Consider the following 22,481-nt stretch of genomic DNA (forward strand, 5'->3'; position numbering starts at 1 on the left):
CAAAACACTGTATTTAATGTTAACAGTGCTTGAAAGGATACCGTACCATTCCAAGGGAAAAAAAATGGTTCGTTATCAAAGCTGAGAACTGTAATGATTATAAGTAAACAGTGTTGATCAGGCATGCATTCAAAATGACCTTGTTTTCAAGTTTCTTAAAGTACATTTTGCATATGTATTTATCACACAGACAAAAACATATCAGGTAGTCACACTCAGTGGGTGGAGATAACTGGGACATTTTCTCACCACCACCAATGAATAAAAGTTATTCTTTCCGAAGTGCCTTCATATCAATTGAAACATTTTCAGCAGTGCAGTGCAATAGAAAATATAGAAATATGACCTCCATGCGAATCGAAGTGGATAGATTGACAAAGGCATGAATACAGCTACTTACTTTGGGTTATTATAGACATAAAACTGGCTTGCATGAGAACACGCAGATTTGTAAGTACTTCATAATTTTTATTTTAACCTTCTTCCATCCAACCCCATTTCCCCATGCACACCCTCTTCCTGAAGAGAAAGAAAATATATCCCAGTTACACAGCTGACTACGAGATGAAATAACCTTTTCCAGCAGATAAAAGTTAGAGTATTAATTAAAATATGGAGTGGTTTTTGCCACTATTTACATGGTTCAGCTTTGTCAGAGGTAAGCAATGACCACAGGTAACAGCATGGAAAAAAAAAGGTTTGACAGTGGTGGTTACATTATTGTTTAATTCATGTCCATTTCTGTTAATCTGTCTCCATTAATTAGGCTGTAAATATTACATCTTTCACTAATATAAAAAAGCACTAGAAAACTTTGCAATGTTAACAAATACCAATGGAATCAACAGACACAAAAAAAGGCAGAAAATCCTCATCATATTTTCCTAGCATGAAAAAATGTCTAGGAAAGTAAAGTCAAGTAACTGATCTGCAAATACATCTTCCTCATTGTCCTCTTCATTGCAAAGAGTTTGAGTAAACAGATGGGCCTTATAACCTGAAGTACAGTTATGGTAGATCACTTCAGAGGATAAAAAAGAGGAAATGAAAAAAAGAAAAAATAAAGAAGTACTCTTAGTTATACCAAGGGAATTCCAACACTAAAATCCATACTGGAACTGGAGATTACATTGAAAATTATCTGAAAAAGTTCCATCACTCAAGAACAACATCAAAATGATTTGGAGAGCTTGGAAGACAAAGAGTTCTTTCTAATGAATGGAGAAATTAGAGGCAGTTCCTGGCACTCACGTTCTTTGCTCCTGGCATATGCACTGTACCATGAGAAATCATACAATGCTTTAACTTCCTTGATTAAGGAGAACCCTAATACACAAGGAATACCTCACTGCAAGTATGTACACAATACTGAAGCTCTAGTAAATACTCATCACCCTCAAAGTAATTAATTCCTTAAGTTCTTACTAAATGGTCAGATTATGATTTGCTCCCCTCCTCTCCCCCCCAGACCTCTACCACAAGATCTGAGTAACAGATACAATAAGGATTTTTTAATCACTATCTGTTATTACCTCTCTCTTCTCCCTCACTGCTACCTTACTCAGCTTCAGACAGCAAGTACCTGGCTTATATCTCCCTATCATGCTGTAGCTAGGTCAGCAAAATAAGAAATCAGGCTTACTGATCAATTCACGTCCTCTTTTTTTGAACATCTGTGTTTCCATTGTTCATCTTATGTTACAAATCTACAGAGCATTAAGGTCAAACAGGGCAACAGGGAAGAAGGCTCTTGGCCTTTCTTTTAACCCACTGGAGAACAACTTCGGACCCTCAGGAAGGAAAATGATCATTACAGCTATGGGCAATTGAGCTCACTATCTAGGAAACAACTGTGATTGGGTGTTTTTTGTTTGTTTATTTAGGTTTTTTTTGCTTAGTGCTTTTTTTGATGTCACAAAATTACACTTTTAACCTTGACTGGAAGTCTAATGGTTCTGATCAAAGACAATATGTGGAGGATACGAAGTCAAAAGGACAGTTTTTGTTTTAAGGGCTGCTGTTTTCATTTTCTTTTGAAGAAGAGTCAGCTTGGTTTATTTTAGACCTTTTTCTGAGAGTTACACCAGTCTGACATGAGTTGTGAACCCTTCTAACGACTGATTCAAGACATTTTTTCTGAGAGGAGAAACAATACAAAAGAAAAAACAAACAGTCTAGGAGATAGATGGTTCATGGTGTTTGGAACAATCATCAAATAGTATGAGAAAAACATTACAAAATATTACACATCTATCAAAGAATAATATAAGAATAATAAAACACTTAAATACCTCTCACTGTCCCTATTTCTAAAGCAGACAGATGTTTGTTTGAAAGTGAGCCTCTGGGACATGTTAAGAACAAGGAAACTCTAGTGTCTTTCCAAACATGTATTTCTGCACTTAGTTTTGAAAGCTGTTCAATAACACTACGTGAATAATCTCAAATTTTATAAATGGATGCAAAAGGTAAGCTTTACTTCAGTTTGCTGACAAATAATCAGTTACTTCTGCATCGAGGACATTGCATCATGGGAAAAACTTGAAAACCTGGACAAGTTTTTTATTCTAGATCCAAACCAGCTACATTAGTTCTATGCAATGGATGAATAATTTTACTATTATTTCACATATCAAGTTGCAACTTGATACACTGTTACTCGGCAAGTTTTGAATATCCCAAAATATAGAGAACATTTGGCCATTTTAGGTTTCTGGAAAGAAAAAAAATAGTGAAATTCTTAAAGGAAATTTGGGAAAAGCATTTAAATTAACTAAATTAAGCTACTTAAATACTTCAGAAAGAAAAAATCCATAATTTTGAGGCAAGTTATTACTACATCCTCTCCTTGGGAAGGGGGAAAAGGAAATTTTCATATTCTGCTTACTTTTGGGATCCTTTAACTTGCCAGAATGTGTGTATAACTTGGCTTAACACTATTTTTCCAAAATATCATTAAAAAAAATCTGTTAGCTTAAATGTGTTTTCCCTTTACATTATAGTCATGGGAGTCATCAAAAACTATTGTACTTCCCAAACCACAACATAAATTTCAAATCACACTAAATGATCTCCTACTAACATCACTATTTTTTCCAGCAACAAAGATAAATTTTAAAGAAAAAGAAATAAATGAACACCAAGGTCACCTAACCCATTCCCTCCACTCCTTAAGTTAGAGAAGGAGAATTTGGAATGACCAACCTGGGGAAAATCTATTTGTAATGATGCCATACATAAGTTCATACAAAATAATAAAAACATTAAATTCTATATTACAGCTTTTAGTTTCTATTTGTACTATAGTAAAAGCATCCCATTTTTGACTAGCGGTCCTCACTTCCAAACCAACAGACAACAGAATTCATGCTACCATTGTTCTTGAAAAATGTGCTACAGATACAAGGCCAGATCCCTGAGGTAACATCTCAAATCTATTCATCCTTTTAAATATTTTTGCCTTGTTATCACTCCTATGAATCATCCTCCTCTGTTCTCCTCATTTGTCCACATTTACTTGTTTCACTATGAAAGCAACACTAGTTCTGACAAGAAAGTTTTACTTAAACTGCACGTAGAAAAAGTTCAACTTCCATACATGCAGAACTTGTGTAATAAGACAGAAAGTGGGCCCAAAATATATTAAAGACATCCAGATACTTAGGTTCTTCCAAGGTGGAAGTATTTCAGCACATGCCTAAGCCCGTCATGTCATGTAGCTAACTACAACTAGAAAATGACAGAACATTAGAAAAGTACATGAATATTTCATTTTTGTATCTGTTTAGAGCAGCTTTTTCATTCCTGAAGGTTTAGGTTTTGATCCTACACCACTGAGTCCTATTGAAGGTGTACCTTTTCCTCAGCCTGAATTTGTCCATTAGGAGACAATAGATAGAGGAGTGATGAATAAGAAATATGACCATATAATTCTTCCATGGGGTTTTGAAAAGTACTCAATCCTCATGCATTGAAAACATACTTGTTATAGACATTACATGGAAAGTAGATAATGTTTTTCCAGGTTTTAGCAATTCTATGAAAGTAATTAAAAACTACAGTTGATTAATTATGAATAAACTAGATAAAAGCAGAGACATCTTTTTCCATTCCAAGAAGTTAATGTTAACAAGGCAGTCACACAATGAGATTGTATGATTAATGCCACTGTGTACTTAGATTGTGGGATCACCTACAAGTATCAGAAAACATTCTATGCCTTTGAGATAACTGTTAGACACAAGTAGAAGGGAAGACTAGAAACTTAGCAAGCTAAATCTCTTTTCATATCACAGAAGTCAGCCTATGCAGGAGTCACCAGATTAGAGTATATGATAACAAATAATGCAATAATATTGAAACGTCACAAAAAACAAGATAAACATTGAATGAGAAACTGAGACCTGTTACCAGATCAAATTCCTGAAGGCCTCCTAAGATTCATTAAAGTTCTAATGCCTCATTTTACATATGCTATAGATTAATTGGAAACAATATAATCTTTATAAAGAATTAAAACTATTAGTTGATAGAAATAGCCACATGCTCATTTCTAGACAGTAACTGCATTCCACTGAAGAGCACTGCTTTGAGATAAAGTAACATAACACAGAACACCATTTCTGAAGATAATGTTCTGAGCAGAACAATCTTGTTTTGATTAATTATTCAGTTCAGTAAAATTACAGCCTGTTTAAAAGAGCATAAGCAATCTTTCAGAACACTTCACTTGTTTCTTCATACATAAAAATAATTCATTTCAGGTGTAAATTTACTTAATTAAGAAGCAGTATCCAATCTTTCTCCATTTGAGTGGATAAATTAAAACCCCCAAAATAAACACAAATCAAAAAATAGCATTATACTTCTGAGCTGAAACTCAGATTGTGCAAGCCAAAAAAAAAAGTGGAGTGGGGGGGGAAGGGAAGGAGGAACTGGGGAGAGATATGGAAACATGTGAAGGGGGATATACCACCACGAAGAAACTTCTTTCACCACCTGACCTAATAGAGAAAGAACAATTTAGACTGTTTGGGTAAACTGCATGGTAATATTCAATATCTACATTCATTTTCTTTCCATAGAGTTCATGTTTGTTGTATTTTCTATTATTCTAGCACTATCACAGGCACATTTTTACAGTGTTTTGGGTTTTTTTTTTCCTGAACCTCTATGACTAGGCAGCCATGTCCTTTAAAACTGACACGTAACATGGCACACTTACAGGCAGCACAACTGGGTTCTGCACATTTACTCCTATTTTTCCTAACAACACATATTGAGGAAGCAGTAGGTCACGTGTTCTTTCAATGAATGTTCCAGGAAAAAAAAGTTACAATTCAATTCCCCAGAAAAAGATACTGATACAGAAAACAAAAGCCATTTCTGGGAGGAGGAGTTGGAATGAAAACACCCTTCCAAACTTAAGCAATGGTGTAGTTTGCTTTCCTACTCAATTTCAGCAACTTGAGTCAAGAGGAATTGGCTACAGGTTGAAATAAAGGAATAAACCATATAAAGACAGAAAAGGAGGTGTAGTTTTTACCTGTCCTCCGTGATGTTGAGATATAGTTTACTAATCATGTTAAATAGTACCATTGGAAATTTTATGAGTTGTGTTAATAACTTTGTATTTATTATACATATTTTCTACGATAACATTAAGTTACCAGGTATTAAAAATTTGTTTATTAATGTAACATTTGCTAATCAACCTCTAAATAAAACAAGGAAAATGAGCTGTGAACAGAATACATAGTTGAAATATTAGGCTGTCATCAATATTCTTTTTCTACCATCATCTCCTAACATTATATCTAAGTCCTTAACAAAGATGCACCTAGAAGGATTTGCAAAAGGATTATGCAAATTAACATAGCCTACTTAACACTTGATTTACTTCGTCATTTATGCATCCGGTATGACAGTCTTATCCACCTGAACAAAGACAATTGATAAATATAAGTAAGCCAGCAAAAGACTTTAAAAAGATGACATACAAAAAGACAAGATTGACTTGTAGTCCTCTTGGAAGAATAATTTACAGTTATCGAATACAGATTTAACTAACATTCTGCAGTAGCAGTTCAGAATACCACCACATCCAGGATCATTTCTCTCTCCCTCTACATAGAGAAATATTCTCCTAAAGTAGCATTTACAGCGTCACATTTAAGGATAAATCAAAATTTACGCCTGAAGCCAGGATTTAAATCCACTGTTATCAATTAAGGGAAGGTATGTTTAATAAAATTCAAATAAATACTTTTAAAGTCACATAATTATTTAAGTTATATGTAAATTGCTGCTCAATTTATAAATGAAATACAAATTGATCTTTACAGTAATTGTCTATAAACATAGAAGTCTAGCCTCCCTATCTTGATTCTAAATTGTCTTCATGTAAACGTTCTTGTAACATTTTTGATAATTACGTTTCCTGAAGTAGTGTTGGGTCTTTTATTCATAATATACATATATACACACACTATATATAACCTGGAGAAGAGGAAAAAATCTAATTAAAAATCAAGTTATGTTTGACGACCAAGTTCCTTAAACGTGAAAAACTGAGGACAACGTATATCACAAGAATGCCAGGACATCCCTAAAACTGACCAGTCACAAACAAAAGAAACTCAGAGATTAAACACAAGATTAGTAGAAAGTATCAAATCTGATGTGTATGGAGCACTAGAACGCAGAATTAATATCAGGTGCCACTCTCCAGGAATGATTGTTTTCAACATGTGAACCTTGACCTTAAAGAGTAGAGTTAAAACTTCACAAGCAAGACAAGAACAGTAATTGTAAAATTCTGTAGAATAAGCATCTACTAATATTGCAATATAAACACCGCTCCTAGTGCATTAATGCATATTTGTGTCATTTCAAAGCCGCGGAGTCACCAGAAGTTTCATTTACTATTTTTTGACAAAACCTAAAGAGGATTAAGCAATAAAACCTATAACCACTAGCCATAAATAAAACAGAATTAATAATGATGAAGTGTCCAAACAAAATAATAATCATGTCTGTGTATTGCAATGGAAGGAAATGGGGCAGTAAAATGAATAACCAGGCTTCAAGCCATGAAGTCAGAGATTTCCCTGATGCAACAAAGGTTTAAGGACACTTCGCTGATTTACTCTGTGACAGGTTGACATTCTTGTAAGCATAATGCTCAAAAAGCTCATTTCAGCAGTTTTAAACAGGACAGCACTTTTTCTTGATTTATGAATGTTTTACGGTAGTTGGAAATGGACATACTCATTGTGGCCATAGTTTGAAATGAAGTTAAGTGATGTCCTTGATGCACACCCAGCATCAAAATTGAGAACTATGAACAAAAATGAAAATGATTAAATAAACCTTGATAATTTAGCCTAGTGGGAAAAAGGACAAACAAAAAAAAGACGGTTCGTATTGCAAGCCAAGATTACATTCTTCGCAGAAGTAAACTCAAGAGCTGCAATATGTAACGGTTAAGTTTTCAGAGGTCACCAGTCAAATTAAAGCCACTATAAGATTGGCTCACGAAAAATATTACAGCAGATGCCTTACACTGAAGTTATGCATGTGCCTTCTGCTTCCCTGTTTTTTTAACCACTCTAAATTTTCATTTACTCCATCGAATTTTCCAGAAAATAACAGTCAGATGAGGATATTAACAATACACTGCTCAAATTTGGCTTCCAAACATAGAGTAGACAACTTCTTAAGATTTCTATACATAAATTAATAGCTTCTGAATAAAAATTTAGTAGAGGGACATGGAAGAGACAAAACTTGTCAGAGAAAACTTACTTTTGATATTCTTGTTTAAATTATTTAGGTTTCCTCAATAATTTACTAAAGAAAAAATATCCAATAAACTTACACTGAAACTAAGAGATAGCGGGCCTGCCCTTGAAAGTTACTTGATTTCAGCCAACAAATCCATTTAAACCATGAAGATTAGAATATCATAAGAGTCACATTAAAGTGCCATTTAAAGGCACTAGTTGTTGTTTAATACATTACCTGGGAGCTTAATTTTTTTTTTTTCTTCTGATTCAAAATATTCCCAGTATGAATACAAGTATAACAAATGGGGGAAATATTTCAATCAGAAAAAAAATCATGATCTGCACATGAAAGCTGTGAAAATAGAGAAGTGTGCAACTGCCTGAAATGACTTAAGGGATAACTGTCACCAGAATTAATATGGTTTGAATGATTAAAAATTGCAAGAGATTCCTTTATATTTTGAAGGCTGTCTGATTCCTGCTGTGAAAGCTTAATGTCTTTCCAGTTGATGGAGAGCTGTGGCAGTTTCACTATATAGATGACTAATGCTTGTTTAATGGATTGGAATGGCCAACAAGTGTCAGAGATACAAGCACAAGAGGTTAAGTCAGGAATAGTGTACTCCCTCTTTCATGATACAGACCTTGCCAATGCTAACCTTCAGAAAACATGGTGAAGGGTAACAAGATGAGAACTTTTAAATATACAATTAACAGTACATAGTAACAAAGCAAAATAAGTAAAATAGAGTACAAATGGAAAAAAAACACAAAAAACATACAAGCAGGAAGAAAAGAAAAAGGCAGTGGTGCAACTGGAATTCATAGCTTAAGAAGTTCTTGGTGCTTCACCTCACCTCAGCTCCTAAAGACAATTTTTTTAGGGGTTAGAGATTAAAACAAAGTCAAAGTTGGTAAAATTTACTGCATATAGTGAATATTATTCAGGTTTCTTTATGCAGCAACCACTGTGTTTCAAAAAAAAAAAAACCTCATCAGCTGAAGTTAGTGATATAAGTATATTTACTAGCATTCTATACTGCCTGACACTAACATCTCAGAATCAAATAAAGTGTTACTGTTAAATAAAGAAATGAGGTTATTTTGTTAAGGCTAAAAGACTGCTGATTTTTTTTTTTTTGTCTTGTTTTTTTATTGAATATGTAGTTTATTTATATATATACACACACAGTGATTCCTCCCTCCCATTCAATACAATGCATTCTCTACCATTGTGTACTTATAATGGGAGATAAAAAAAAAAATTAAAAACAACAACATCCTCCACTTCTCACTTACAGCAATACCTACAGTGGAAATAATGAGTCTTCATCACCAATTGCTTTACTCTACATATCCTGCTACACTGATTTTTAGCAGCATTTGGCATAGTGTATGCCAGCTTCATTAGTGGAAGGGACTAAGGTAGTCTAGCTGTGATACAACCTTGATGCACTTTGAATATAAAAATCCATGAACATTGTTTTCCTTTTAATGGTTTGTTATTACACAACTACAGAAGTTAGCTATCTACCACACAAACACTAACATGAAACAATCAAAACCAATTTAGTTCCGTCATTCTTTAATTAAGGTCATCCTATATCAAGTATTGCTTCACTATAGGAAACTATCACATCATCATCAGCTGTGGTTAAACCAGAATGAACACTTCATTTAGAATATAGATTATAATAAAATGAACTCAATAGGGCAAACTGTCAAAGACAGCCTTGGCAGGAATAGCTCTCATTTAAAGCCTAAGATTAATAGTTAATAAATGGAACTACAAAGTCAGGAGCTTGTTGGCCTTCCAACATTTAGGGTTTTTAATGGGCTGAATTTCAAAAAAGAAAGTAGTACTGAAAAAAAGAAAGAAACTAAATTTTAAGGTCTGTCTTGGCAAAGCTTGAAGTCACCCAAATGCAAACAAGACAATCTAGAGAAAGATGAGTTTCATGAAATTTCCATTTCTGTAGATCAAAAGATATTGAAATACTCATATCTGCTTTTATATCAAGTTTATAGATTATCTGTCAATCATTTCCCATGGTCATCTCAATTGTTTATATATATCCAAAATTATGTATAAATAACACACAAACAGTAAGGAGAAGCTCTCTAGAAAATCATCTAGGGCAACAAACACAGAACTGTGAAACAGATTACATGGAATATAAGGTTTGATACAGTAAGGTCACTAAGAATACACATGTTGCAAACTATCGAATGATCAGTAAGTACACAGAGAAGTTAGGCTTAGTAAGATTATCACGCCAGAAAAGATAATCATAAATAACTGAAAACGCTCACCAGTGTTGAAAACTCACAAGAAACTCCACAAAGAATGATCTCCAGAGCAAAATCCTTCCTCAGTGGCAGTCAGCCCTTAAATGGAGTCTGGGAGAGGTGGAGCCTGGTTCCACCCCTTCTAGTCACACAAGTGAATTGCCTTCACCTGTGCTCCTGCAGCCGACCCAGTGCTTGCCTCAGGTGGTCAATCAGAGGTTCAGGCCATGATTCAACAGTTCCCATACAGATACAGTTTTTACAAGAGAAAAAAATCTGGAATTAAAGAACGTTAAAAGAACCACAAAGTTATATTTCACTTGACCTTTTCTCCACTTCTCTGATTAGTCATTAAAAATTAATACATTAGTTTTGTTTCTTTTGAAGGTCAGCTTCAAGATGGAATGGCTATGCACAAACAGGTTCAGAACCTGATAATTCATGAACAAGAAATGGAAAAATAGGACGAAGGAATTATTGTTACCTAGACAGCATACAGCAAGAAAGAGAGAGAGAACCAAAGGTAGAGAAAGAGGTGTGTGAGGGGAGACAGTGCATGTGAACAGGAGAAATGTGGGAAACAAGATAGGGGCAAAAGAGTAAGAGAAGAAACTGAGAGGGAGTGATAGAAAGCTACTGCGAAAGAGCAAGATATGTTCATAACATGAAACTAACTTTGGATGGTAGAGCCAACCATGAAACATACATCTTCTTTCTCCAAAATCCAGCCCCTAAATGACATTCTCCATTTGTTGTATGTAGCCACAAAGATGAAATTATTCACGTGACCGTGGTGAACTAGTAGCACTAACAGTTTTCTTGATCATCACACATTACATATTGTCTTTAGTTCCACTCAGCATGGTTTAGATCCTTTTTTTTTTTTTTTTTTTGCTTTAGTAAATTCAATATAGTTTAGTTTCATTTTTTTTATTTGATTCAGTACATGACATTTATGTTTTATTCAGTTCAGCATACTTTGTAATCAATTCTGTTATCTGCTTTATTCAATTCATTACAATATATATTTATTTTGTTATGTTTTATTTATTTCAGTATGAACTATGTCAACTTTGCTAAGTTACGTTAAGCTTCAATGCCGCATCCATTTTTTTGTATCTGTTACATCCATCTTGTCATGTGCTCTACCACACTTCATATCTTTGCTACACTTCTGCATTCCACTTTTTACAGCATTTATATAGGATTAATACAATTTATTTTTCATCTGTTCTTGCATTAATTTTGCATAAACTACCTCATGCTTAGAAGCTGCTGAGGTAAAATATAATGGTTTTAAGTGTTAATAAGTATGCATACATACAACTTAGTCTTTAACTTTATAAAGAATGACTCCAAGACGACAACATGGTGTGCTGCTAAGTTCATTTGAAGTGTGTCTGAATTTCTAAATGTCATATTTCAGGGGGAATTAAGACCATAAAGCTTCTTTTTAGAACTATAGCAGACTAGAATAGTTTCATATATCTTATTTCACCTTCATAGTATCAATGCTCTTCTCTTTCATGAATTTTAGGAAAAAGAAGATGAATCACATTTCTTAAGGAGTTGGCTGATTCAAGAGCATAACTCAAATCCCTGAAAATCAGAAGGCATTGTTTTGCAACAGCTCTACAATTGTTAGCCTTAACTACTAGTGAAATGTTGATTAATCCTCTTTTTTTTTTTTTTTTTTTTTTTGTATATTTGTTTTCTGGGGGAAAATTAGGATAATCACGGGATTTTTTTGCACAATTGAGAAGTAGAAATTTCTGTCTCTTTTATCTTAAATAGCACTTGAGATTCTAATAAAGATTTGACTCAGAAGGCATGGCACTAAGAAATTATTAATTTTCAAAATGATAATAAAAACTGTGATGTTATTACTGATAATCAGCACACAGTCAAAATTAATCTGCCATATAAGCATAAGATGATCCTTGCCCTTAGCTGCAGCTATTTTTCTAACACTGGGAATGAAGACATGGACTTCAAGATCACCAGACTCTTAAAGACCATTTTTTCCTGTCTTTGCATTAAATTAAATAAAAAAAAATAATAATAAAAAAACGCAGGTCATACCTACAAGAAATTGTAGAGGATTTCTTGCTACAAATCCATCTGTCTTGTCACTACTCTTCTGCAGTTCCACAAAGTGGATTCCACACTGCTCTCTTTCCTAAATCTTCCTTTTCCAAATTTAGCACATACTGGTTCCCTCTTCCAGGGAACTGCCCTACTCATCAAAAGTGGAGTGATTAAGTTCCCAACTTTGGCACAGTCCATCCTCTCTTTCTAATTTAGAATATAATCCATAAAGTTTAGTTTAATTACTCATCATAGATATGTGCGTGAAACATGACACATTTTGCCCCAAGGACAGAGATCATTAGATGTACTAGAAACGGCTGCTCCATTCACAGCTCCACAGACACTCCCGTTCTCTGTCTGTTCAACATCAGAAAAGCCACATTGACACAGAGAGCGTGCACCCTTGTATGCTGCTGTAGCAAGTACATTCACCTTCAGATCTGGTGGCTACTGCATGATCTAGTAGTCAAGAGAAATGGAGAAAAGGCAAGTGCTTAAAAATATGTATACAGATTCAGTTTTGATTCTAAACTTGGTCTGTGAAAGTTGTAAGAAAATGTCAGTGTACTATAAGTAGTCAAAATTCCAGCAATTCACTGTGTCTGTGCAAAGTTTTAGCATGAGGGATATGTACTATAAAAAATTGTTTGGCTTCATAATTTCAGTGATGTGTAGATCTTGTCCTCATGTGATATTCACAGAACATTTTCTATTTAACAGAGGTAGTAGGTGACACCGCTTAACTTCTCATTTTTCTGAAAAATTGAAAAGTGAAGGAACACAACAACATTCCTTTTACAACTGATGTACACAAAAGCACCCTGAATAACACTTGAGCACCTCGATATTTGTTCTAATAGCACAGGAAAAAACACTGCTCCTGCTCAGTCAAAATATTTTTCAGCTACAGATTTACATGTGTAACTTGCTGTAAGTATGTGCACAAGAGTATTACGCAGAATGTAGATTATATTACACCATTCTTAAATGTTGGCATTCAGTTATACTGTAACACATCTGGAGATACTCCTCTGAATTTACTTCAGTTTTGCATTGAATGAAGAACAGCCAGAAGCTTGGACCATCCATTTTATTTTCTTGCCTCCAAAATGAGAATACACTGTGCAGCACTGATGAGACACGATTGGCAGTGTACAACACAATATTCATGCTCTGGGATAGCACCAATGAATCTAACTTTAAATAATCCTCTTTTTTTTTTTTTTTTTTTTTAATGTGTGTGTGAATGTGTGTGCATAAACATATAATCTGCATGCTCTGGTTCTGTGCATCAGTTTTCAAACTAGGGCTAAATTTTTTATAGCAGACATCCAAACCACTCTAGCATAATTTATGATGGAAGTGCTGACACAGAACTAACTGTGGTGGCATGAACAATGCTCATATTAAACAAAAAGCAAAGGTTCCTTAAAATAAACTGCATGAACTTCAAAACTCAGATTAAAAGCATATGAACCTGAAATAATTTTATTGATGATTACGTTCTGTAAACCCAAAAAAGCCAGAGAGGGAAAATTTTTGAGTCATGACTTCTAAAAGTTTTCTTTGGAAAAATCAGAATTTGTAAAGTGTGTACAGCACTTCTTTGTATTTGAAAAACCTATATGCCTTATTTATAGCATGCATTGTGGCTATTGGTATGCATGGACACATTCTAATAGTGTTTCACCACAACAAAAGCCATCATGCTGGCAAAAGGAGACAGGAAAATCTAACACACTCCTACCATGACCAAGATGGTAAGAGCTGCTGCAGTTGCCAAATACGATACACAAAACATTTAATTTATAATAGTTAGAACTTGGCCCTTGACCAAACCCAAAGAACTATGTCTTATTTCACTTGCTCTTGAATATGTCTCTTTCAGAGATAAATGACTGTGCTGCTTGCCAGTTCTCTCCTCTGTTTGGCGTTTTGTTTAGCTCTGCTTGTGACAAGCCAAGAGTTGATGCATCTGCTTGAATGTGTAATATACATCTTTGGTCAACTTAGCTTTTTTCCTTGACAATATTATGTCAAACAATCACATCACAACTGGCTCTGATCTCTTTGTTGTTAGCTAATAAATTAAAGAGTATTTATTATCTGCAATCCTTTTTTCCCTTTTAATGGTGACACATTTGTGGTGAATTACAGGGCAGCTTTATAAACTAGGCTGTGGGCCAGTATCAGCCCCTGCGTTCATGTGAATGTTCCCTCTCCCACTTGGCCTCCCAGCCTGGTGGTAAATCAAGGCAGCTGTCACAGTACACTAAGTTAGTGTGCGTCATTGGGGAGAGCAGGAAGCGTTGGGGTATAATTCTGTCCATCAAACTAATATGTTATATCAGTAGCTTTGTAATCTTCTGCTGTAAGTTATGGGGAGTGACACCTAAGAATTCACTTTGAAAGCAATGTGTTCCTCAGACTTTAAGCCAAAACAGACCCAATCTGCAGCAAGAGTTCCTCTGTTTATATGAGTGGATTTGTAGCAGCTAACAGCCCCATCACTATCAATGCAGCAGTATTTTACACATTCCAAAGCAAGCCTCTCTCTGTTTACAGACTTTGCAGTAGAATTTGTAAACTTTTAAAGCATGATTTCTTCCCTTCTCCTTTTTTTACCCTTGCTTTAACCTCCAGTAGCAGGACAGATAAATATACTCCTTGAATGTTATCATGACAAAGTGAACTCCTGACAGATAGGAATGAATGGGCGACCTATTTCCCTTGTCCATACCCCCTTCAACCTTTGCCTTGACAAATGTGGGAAATAGCTGAGTAGGACAGGAGAAGAATACACACAGCACTATGATAGGAATGTCAGCTTTTTTGCTAAACGTTCACATGATACTAAAAGAAATGTGTGAAGATAACCTTAAATAGGAAGCATGTTTTCTAAACAGCTTCACAGAGATCCAATTCACACTGTATCTCCTCTGAAAGGATGGCTTATTTTTAGAGACTATTTTTAAAGCTTTTAAAGACCAGCAAAAGAGGAACTTGGACTCAATTAGGGGGGTTTTGTGAGGTGTGATTTGATCTGAAAGAAACCTATAGGGCATCTTCAAAGAGACTCAACCATACAAGCATTTTCTGCAAAACTGACACACAGAAATCAAAGTGCTGAAGACATTAAATATCTGTACACTCTTCATCAATCTATTTTAAAGGTTTGGTATTAAACCCAACCCAACTTTAGTTCCATAATCTTTGTAATCAATAGTAAACGTAAAACAAACTAAAAAAAAAACAAACAAAAACTAAAAAAAAAAAAAAACCACCAAAAAACATCATTAGAAAATAGTACTTTTAGTAATTTTAATTCTTAAATCTAATTCCAGAGACTATTACAATACAGAAAAGGCTTCTTGGGAAAATCTGACTTAACTTACTCTTACCACATACAGTGCTATCATCATCTCATCAACCTTTGATCTAGTTTACTTTAGATTTTAAAACACATTCATGACAGTTAGAAGTATTTCAACTTCCATTAATCTGCACAATATACAAATGCTATTTTAACATTCATTTTAGCATCAACTTGAAAATCACAAATGGTATTTCACAGGATCATGTGGCATAACACATTGCCTAAACCTTCAAAAATCTTAAATTTTGTTGTATCAGATCCTGTTCACATGCCTTAAAAACTTTAAAAAGTATGTGTTAGACTTAGTTTAACATTAATAAAACCAAATATTTTATCTTAAAGTAACCTACCTAGAGACCACTTTTTTCATCTGTATCTGTTCATCCCATATAATTAAAGCAGTATTTTTTTTAGATATTTTCTCTACAGTATCATAAAAAAGTACATCTCAAAATTTTCCCCTGCTTGTAACTGCTGTGATCTGAACAAAACTGTCTAAATTTTGACTTAAGTTTTAAAAAGTTGAACTAAATTCATAGATAACAGGATTAAATACAGAAAGATTCTATGTCTGGAGATACAAGGAATTTAAATGTGTTTGCATCAATCATCATACTGTACTTCTTTGTTACACTTTTCATTTGCAATTCTTTCATTCGGCGTCATCTTGCACTATTTCCTTTTTTTTTTTTTTTTTTTTTTTAATATATTTAAAGGTAAACAGTCTCTCTTTCACCGCACACCATCTGGGGGACAGGAGGGTGGTGTGTTTGTGCAGAACTGCTGTCTAAAAACTCCAGGACTACAGAGAGCTTCTTCACTCAAGGCTGCTTTGCTAGAAATCATGTGCCTATGATGACTTCTACCACGGTTTTCTTTTACATGGCCCATCGTATGATTCAACACACAAGACTATATAGCAGTTAAAAAACTAGTAGCTTTGGCCACTTTTTTAAAAATAAACCACTGATGAAGATACTGTACAAATACCTCTGCTTAAGTCCACAAAAGCACAGATCCTGCAAACACCAGGCATTAGCAATGAAGGATAAAGTCTCTGATCAGGAGAATGATCAAGAACAACTTCCTACAAAGATGAGCATTTGAAAGCCATGTTCAAAGATTCAATAAAACCTTCCCTTCTGCCCTCTATGCCAGATCAGCTTTTTCTCAACAAACTGCCTTGCAGCTGCGAGGTTCTAAGCCTAAGGTAAAGTTATTTGGCAAGGTACTGTAAAAACTGAATCAAGCATCTGTGATATTTTTCACAGGTATTTTTTTCCACCTGTGACTGCTGACTAAGGTGCTTGTTCTGAAAACCTCAAGTGCAGCCCTGCCAGTCCTGCCATTAACAGATTCATTGTTCCCCACTGCTGGATAATAACTACATTTCTCAAGTCACCTACAAAAATTATAGCAGTTGCACCAGGTTGGCCATCTGAGATTTGGCAATGAAATAGTTTGCTCCTGTTTTCACGAGCAGTCATGTAAAGCCATATAAAAATTCATCCATAGTTCAAAGTACATCAGAGAGACAGGCTGTCAGTACACAAAGCTAACATTTGGACCGAATCATCCATCGCTAGCTAAGCACTCAGAAATCGAGTAAAGCATCCTTTATATACACAGAGCAGAGTCCTGTGACTTTCCCACAGCATGACCTTCTAAACTCAAATGTGACTGTATTCATCTGAAAGTTGTTGGCTATTTTCTTCTTCTTATGGATGCACTTTGATGAGAATTTTTTAAGATTACATGGGAGCCAAATTTCTCTGAAAATAAACACAAGGTGGGTAGTTTATCCAGTCACTCGCTTTTGGAATTCCTTGCTTTCAGTGATGGTTTGGGACATTCAAAGGTGAACATCAGAAAAAATGAGAGCATTTTTCAAATTAATTACATAATTTTAAGACAATGTCAGACATCAAAACACGCAAATTTGATCAAATCTTTGAAAAATGAGAATTTCATTTGGTTCCAGTTGGTGTAGACCCCAACGTCATATTCCCTGGACAAGAACTTTGACCATAGCTGGTCACATGCACAGGATTTGAAAGGATTTGTCCAACTTTTGGTATTAAACAAGTCTTAAAATTCTTTAGCATAAAGCGATGACATGTTTAATATTATCCTAGGAAATATCACAAATTTCAGTAATTTGTTAAGCACCTGGCTTCTCCAAACTCATGTTCATTGCTCTTTCTTGTCCTTTGTTAGGAGAGAAGAGAAACAAAAGAAAGAGAAATAATGGGGTATCTACTTACACTTCTAGTATACAGGTCTCCTCTCCGGTTTTCAAACAAATTCAAGCATATTAATTAAAACCTAACTTCAAGGCATATCACGCATTTTCCTGAGAAATACTATTTTCATATAAGTGAAAAATTATCACCTAAACTACATTTTCATTACTTTCTGGATAGTTAGATAAAAACAGTAGTTCATATAGCTATTATATACACTTAATAAATCTAAAGTCGATAACACTTAATTACTGAAGATACTGTAGGACAAATATTTAGTGAAAAAAAAAAGACAACAACATTTCAATGGATTTTTAAAAACAAATCTCACATAAACATATTTTCCTTTAATGCCCTTAAGATCTCTTTTACAATTACACTTAATTTAAAGAATCTGTCAATGAGGATTCCTTTAGCAGTTCTAATGTTTGAATTAGATAACAGAAGCTGATAAACTCACAATAAGAAATGAGAACATTCAGTACTAGTGGTGAGTGGCTTCCAGGATACATATCACTATAGCTTTCAAATTGAAGACTTGTTTCGCTTTTCTGCTAATCAGTTTACTTTTTCTATAATTGAACTGCTCTCTCTTTAGCAATATTCTTTACTGATTTTCTTTTGCAAACCCATTTGAAATCTGCTCGGTACTAATTTCTTCTTTTTTTTTTTTCTATTTTAAGAAAGAAACAAATACATATATGAGGTTATTTCTCTTCTGTAAATGCTTAGGGTTGTTTTGTTTTGTTTAAACCCATCTTGTTTCAATCCCACACACTTTTAATGACTGTAATATAAATGATAACCTCCTTTCAAGAATATAAACAGAAAGCAGTAGAAAGAACAAACATCAGCTGAACTAATCCTCTGCTCTGCAGTTCTGTTGTAGATTGAATGACCCTAAGCTAGCTTTTCTGATTTGTTAAAAATGTAGCAGGCTAACTTGGGCATGATGGATTACAATTCCACTGTGAATTTTGGGGGTTTGATTACTTCTGTTCCACCCTTTCATGAAAATTTCAGTCACATGATTCCACTCAGAGAGAGAACAAACCAGTCCATTCTGCTGCAAAGTGGAATGAACACTGCTCAACTATTGTCAGGCTTTGGAGATGAACATTTTCTTCAATGTAGCTCCTAATCTCATCACTGCTAAGAAATGGCATATGAATATAAAAAGAGCTATAGGTAGTACTTGTGAACAGACTGCTTCCTTGGAAGTAGTTAATTGAGACGCTGTCATTTTTTAGTTTTCTGAATGTTTATTGGTGTTTTAAATGGGATATAAGCAGTCGTGACCTTTTGTGTCTGATGTCAGAGAAATGAAAAGGCCCAGCAATAACTGGAGTTTACATTGGCTTCATTTTCTTGCTCTGAATTAAATACAGGCTATATCCAGCACACCATACATTCTTGAAGGCTTAAGATGCAATTCAAGGCCTTCTTGTGTGAAGAAAACAGATAACAGCTGGAAAATTATGGAGTAGTTCCAACAGGGACTTGTGCTTCCACATAGAGCTATGCTCAATGAATTACAATTATAATATCTCTACGGTTGTCAAACAACTACTTACTTTAAAAACACCAGCTGTACTATGCTGCCTTTTCTTCTTTTTTTGTTGTAAGACTTATCAAACAAATAAAATATTGTATACTCTTCAGTGAAAGGCCGACTTGGAAACTTTGAAGAAGATTACAAGAAAGAAAACAAGTCAACCTGTAGTTCTTCATATACACTAGCTAAAATTATCTAATTCCTCTGTGCTTAATGTTTAATGACTGACCAAAAATGGTCTGTGTATTTGAGAGGATTTAAGTACTTATTTGATGTCTTTCGGGACCGCATGGATTTATCTATGCAAGTATACCATTGTCAAATCTATCAAACATTTTATTATCATGACAGCTTTTCACATGCCAGCTATGTGCCAGTTTTCATAAACTTTTATAAGAAATACCTACTCTTTTTTTCCCCATGTTTATTGTCTCCAGAGTATGTAATGTAAAAAATAAAGGAGCTAAATCCAAAGGAATAGCAGAATGTTGAATAAAGCAATAACAGAGATGACTTATTTTTACAAGTTCAATTCTACATTATTAGAAAAATCTGGAGTAATTTCAACACTATCTTAGCATAGGATTCCTAAGAATTAAAATAATGTAATGTCTGAATTTCAGATACATTACAACTGGAATTCTGATTCTAAGCATTGCTATAACAGGTACTTGGAAGAAGATATAAATTCTAGAATGAAAATTAAAATCTCTATGGAAGATGCTCCACCAACACTTACTATACCGTTTTGAAAACCAATGCCTTCATGAGTTCATATGTAACAGCATGTAATATATCTCACTCTGGGTTTAGCCAATTCCAACCACTCGGAAAAAGCCTGGTGCTTGTTCCACATAAGTTTGTTTTGAAACCCAAAGTTTTTCCCTCAGTTAATGCTGGAATTCTCTGAATCACCTATAAGAGACTATCTTACTTCACTGAGACCACTACAAAACAATCTAGGATTGGAACTGCACATTTTTTCATAAGGAAAATATAAAATTTACATTTAATTCTCACAGAAAACAAAATTGCAATGGAGCAATACGGTCTCTACTAATCTGCATTCCTCAAATACATTTCTACTATGTAGGTTTCTCAAATTCTTTATTTTTCTGCATTTTTCTACCTTTCCTCCATCAACAGATGCTTTCTTCTTTACTTCTCATGTCACTCTTTTTTTCTTTCATTTTTCTCTCTCTCTCTTTCTCTTTTTTTTTTTTTAATTTCTCTTTTATTTCAAAAGGCAAGCCAGTGACAAGAGTGGCTGGAGAATGACAACTTACTTTTCAGCATCATCAAACTGACAGCTCTAGGACCAAGTGCTGATATAAGCTAATAATGATAAACTTGTCAATAGATTTACAGAATGCATTGAAAGATTCTATTTTCCTCACAGGATTAAGAAAAAGAAATGTTTCTCTAGGAAAGACAAATCATATTTTTGAATCAATTTATTAATCACTTATGATTAAAATCTGCTTCATCCCATGCCCCTTCAAGTCAGACAAGATGAAGAAGTTCTATTCACTTGCTATACAAGGCTCAAACTAGCAGAAAATTTCTGTGGAAACTTTCCACAGTGTCCAGAACCTCTCCCAGATTATGGCAACAGTATTTTGTGTAAGAAATCTTTAGCTCAAGTGTATGTCCAGTTTGTTATATTTTGAATCTCAGTATTCCAAGTGATTTCTCTTAAATGTCTATTTAGTAATAAAATAATGTATAACATAGTCCAAATCTCTTCCTCCAAAAGAAAATGCCACCAAACAGAAATGTTGGTTTTTTTTTCAGTACTAAAATCCTCAAGTAATTTTTAGATGGCATAGCAACTTGAACATGAGCCTGTTGGCCTTACTAACTGTGAAGAGTATCATGTATCAGAAAACAAAGCTCAAATCTAGCAGATCAGCGCAGCAGTAACTTCACAGCCCTGTGGGAGCCCTTTCTAACTACAGGGCAAGAGCTTTTCACTTCCCATAATAAATATTATAATGGTTTCAAGTCTCAGTTGATCACATAAATGCTTTGTGGTAATTTGGAAACAGACACTGATAGGTGCTTAGGCAGTACTGAGCTAGAGATGCTTCATTTAGGACTCAGCACCTTTCAGGATAAGACCATTTACACATAGCTTAAGGGTTCACAATCTGGCAGTCTGTAGCTGAAGTAGCTTGAGAAGATGCTAAGTCTTCAAGCATATCAGGCCAGAGAAGGTGAAAAAAAAACAATTTTCTACCATAAGGAATCTGTCAATAAAAGGGTGAAATTTTTGCAGGGCACCCAAAATTCAATTTTCATGAAACTACAAAGCGATCCAAGTATAACTTTCATGGTTCTCAGAAACACGCTTGTTTTTATAGTCCCCGTATAATCACTACAGTATTTTTACGACACTGTTCTGTTTTCAAGCAAAGTTTGACCAACTCATCATCAGCAAAAATCATTGGACAGTATCTCATATTAAAATTGAAAGCTTTTTTTTTCCTATAAAATTTTTAGAGTTTTCAATAAAATAATATGTACACAGCATAATATTGCAATTTAACCAGCAAGTATAGAGCCATTTAAATCTCTGAGGAAGACAGCAAATGGTGTAAGCAGGGGTTCTGCTTAACCCACACACCCTGCTAATACATTTTAGATAACTGGCCAGAGCATTTAAATAAAGTCCAGATTCAATTTAACAGTATTTGTAACAAAGCTTTATCTTATTATATTAGTCAATCTTTATTACTAGTCTCACAAGTGCAGAAAACCCTATTATAATCTTTCTTTCTAATGATCTTTTCACTATCATAGTAATAGAACTCAGCTATAAATTAATCATCTGTTTGCAATCATGAGTAAACATCAACTCAATTAACAATTGATAAATAAACAGTTGAGTCTACAGGCTATTTCTGTTACAAATGCAAGTACCGAAAGATTCAGCACAGCTTTGCTACTTAACTCAAATGAACATTCCTGTGTATTCAGAGATTTCTGTTCTGCTTAGATTAAATGGAACATTACATGAGCTGAGCAGGTTTCCCACCACAACGTTGCCACCCATCTTTTGTGCTACTGAGCGTGGGGGAGGATATTGTCTGTCTTTTCTGAGGACTGCTTTGTTCCTTTCAGACTAAACATAAGGTGAA

At 34.4% G+C, this 22,481-nt stretch overlaps 1 protein-coding gene and 1 long non-coding RNA gene across 4 annotated transcripts in view; one reads left to right on the top strand and one right to left on the bottom strand.

Moving 5' to 3' along the window:
* Positions 1-22,481, bottom strand: part of LRMDA (leucine rich melanocyte differentiation associated) — a 634,559-nt gene that overhangs the window by 134,969 nt on the left and 477,109 nt on the right. The gene's annotated exons all lie outside the window — the stretch shown is intronic.
* Positions 221-22,481, top strand: part of LOC107053653 — a 33,846-nt gene continuing 11,585 nt past the window's right edge. Inside the window, exons 1-3 of one of the 2 annotated variants that reach the window (XR_006939556.1) lie at positions 221-450; positions 3,331-3,420; positions 11,614-22,476. This is a non-coding gene — a long non-coding RNA (uncharacterized LOC107053653). The remainder of the gene's footprint in view (positions 451-3,330; positions 3,421-11,613; positions 22,477-22,481) is intronic. The other variant, XR_001467110.4, reaches the window with a different exon arrangement.

The sequence above is a fragment of the Gallus gallus genome, chromosome 6 (assembly GCF_016699485.2).
Source record: "Gallus gallus isolate bGalGal1 chromosome 6, bGalGal1.mat.broiler.GRCg7b, whole genome shotgun sequence".
Lineage (NCBI taxonomy): Eukaryota > Metazoa > Chordata > Aves > Galliformes > Phasianidae > Gallus > Gallus gallus.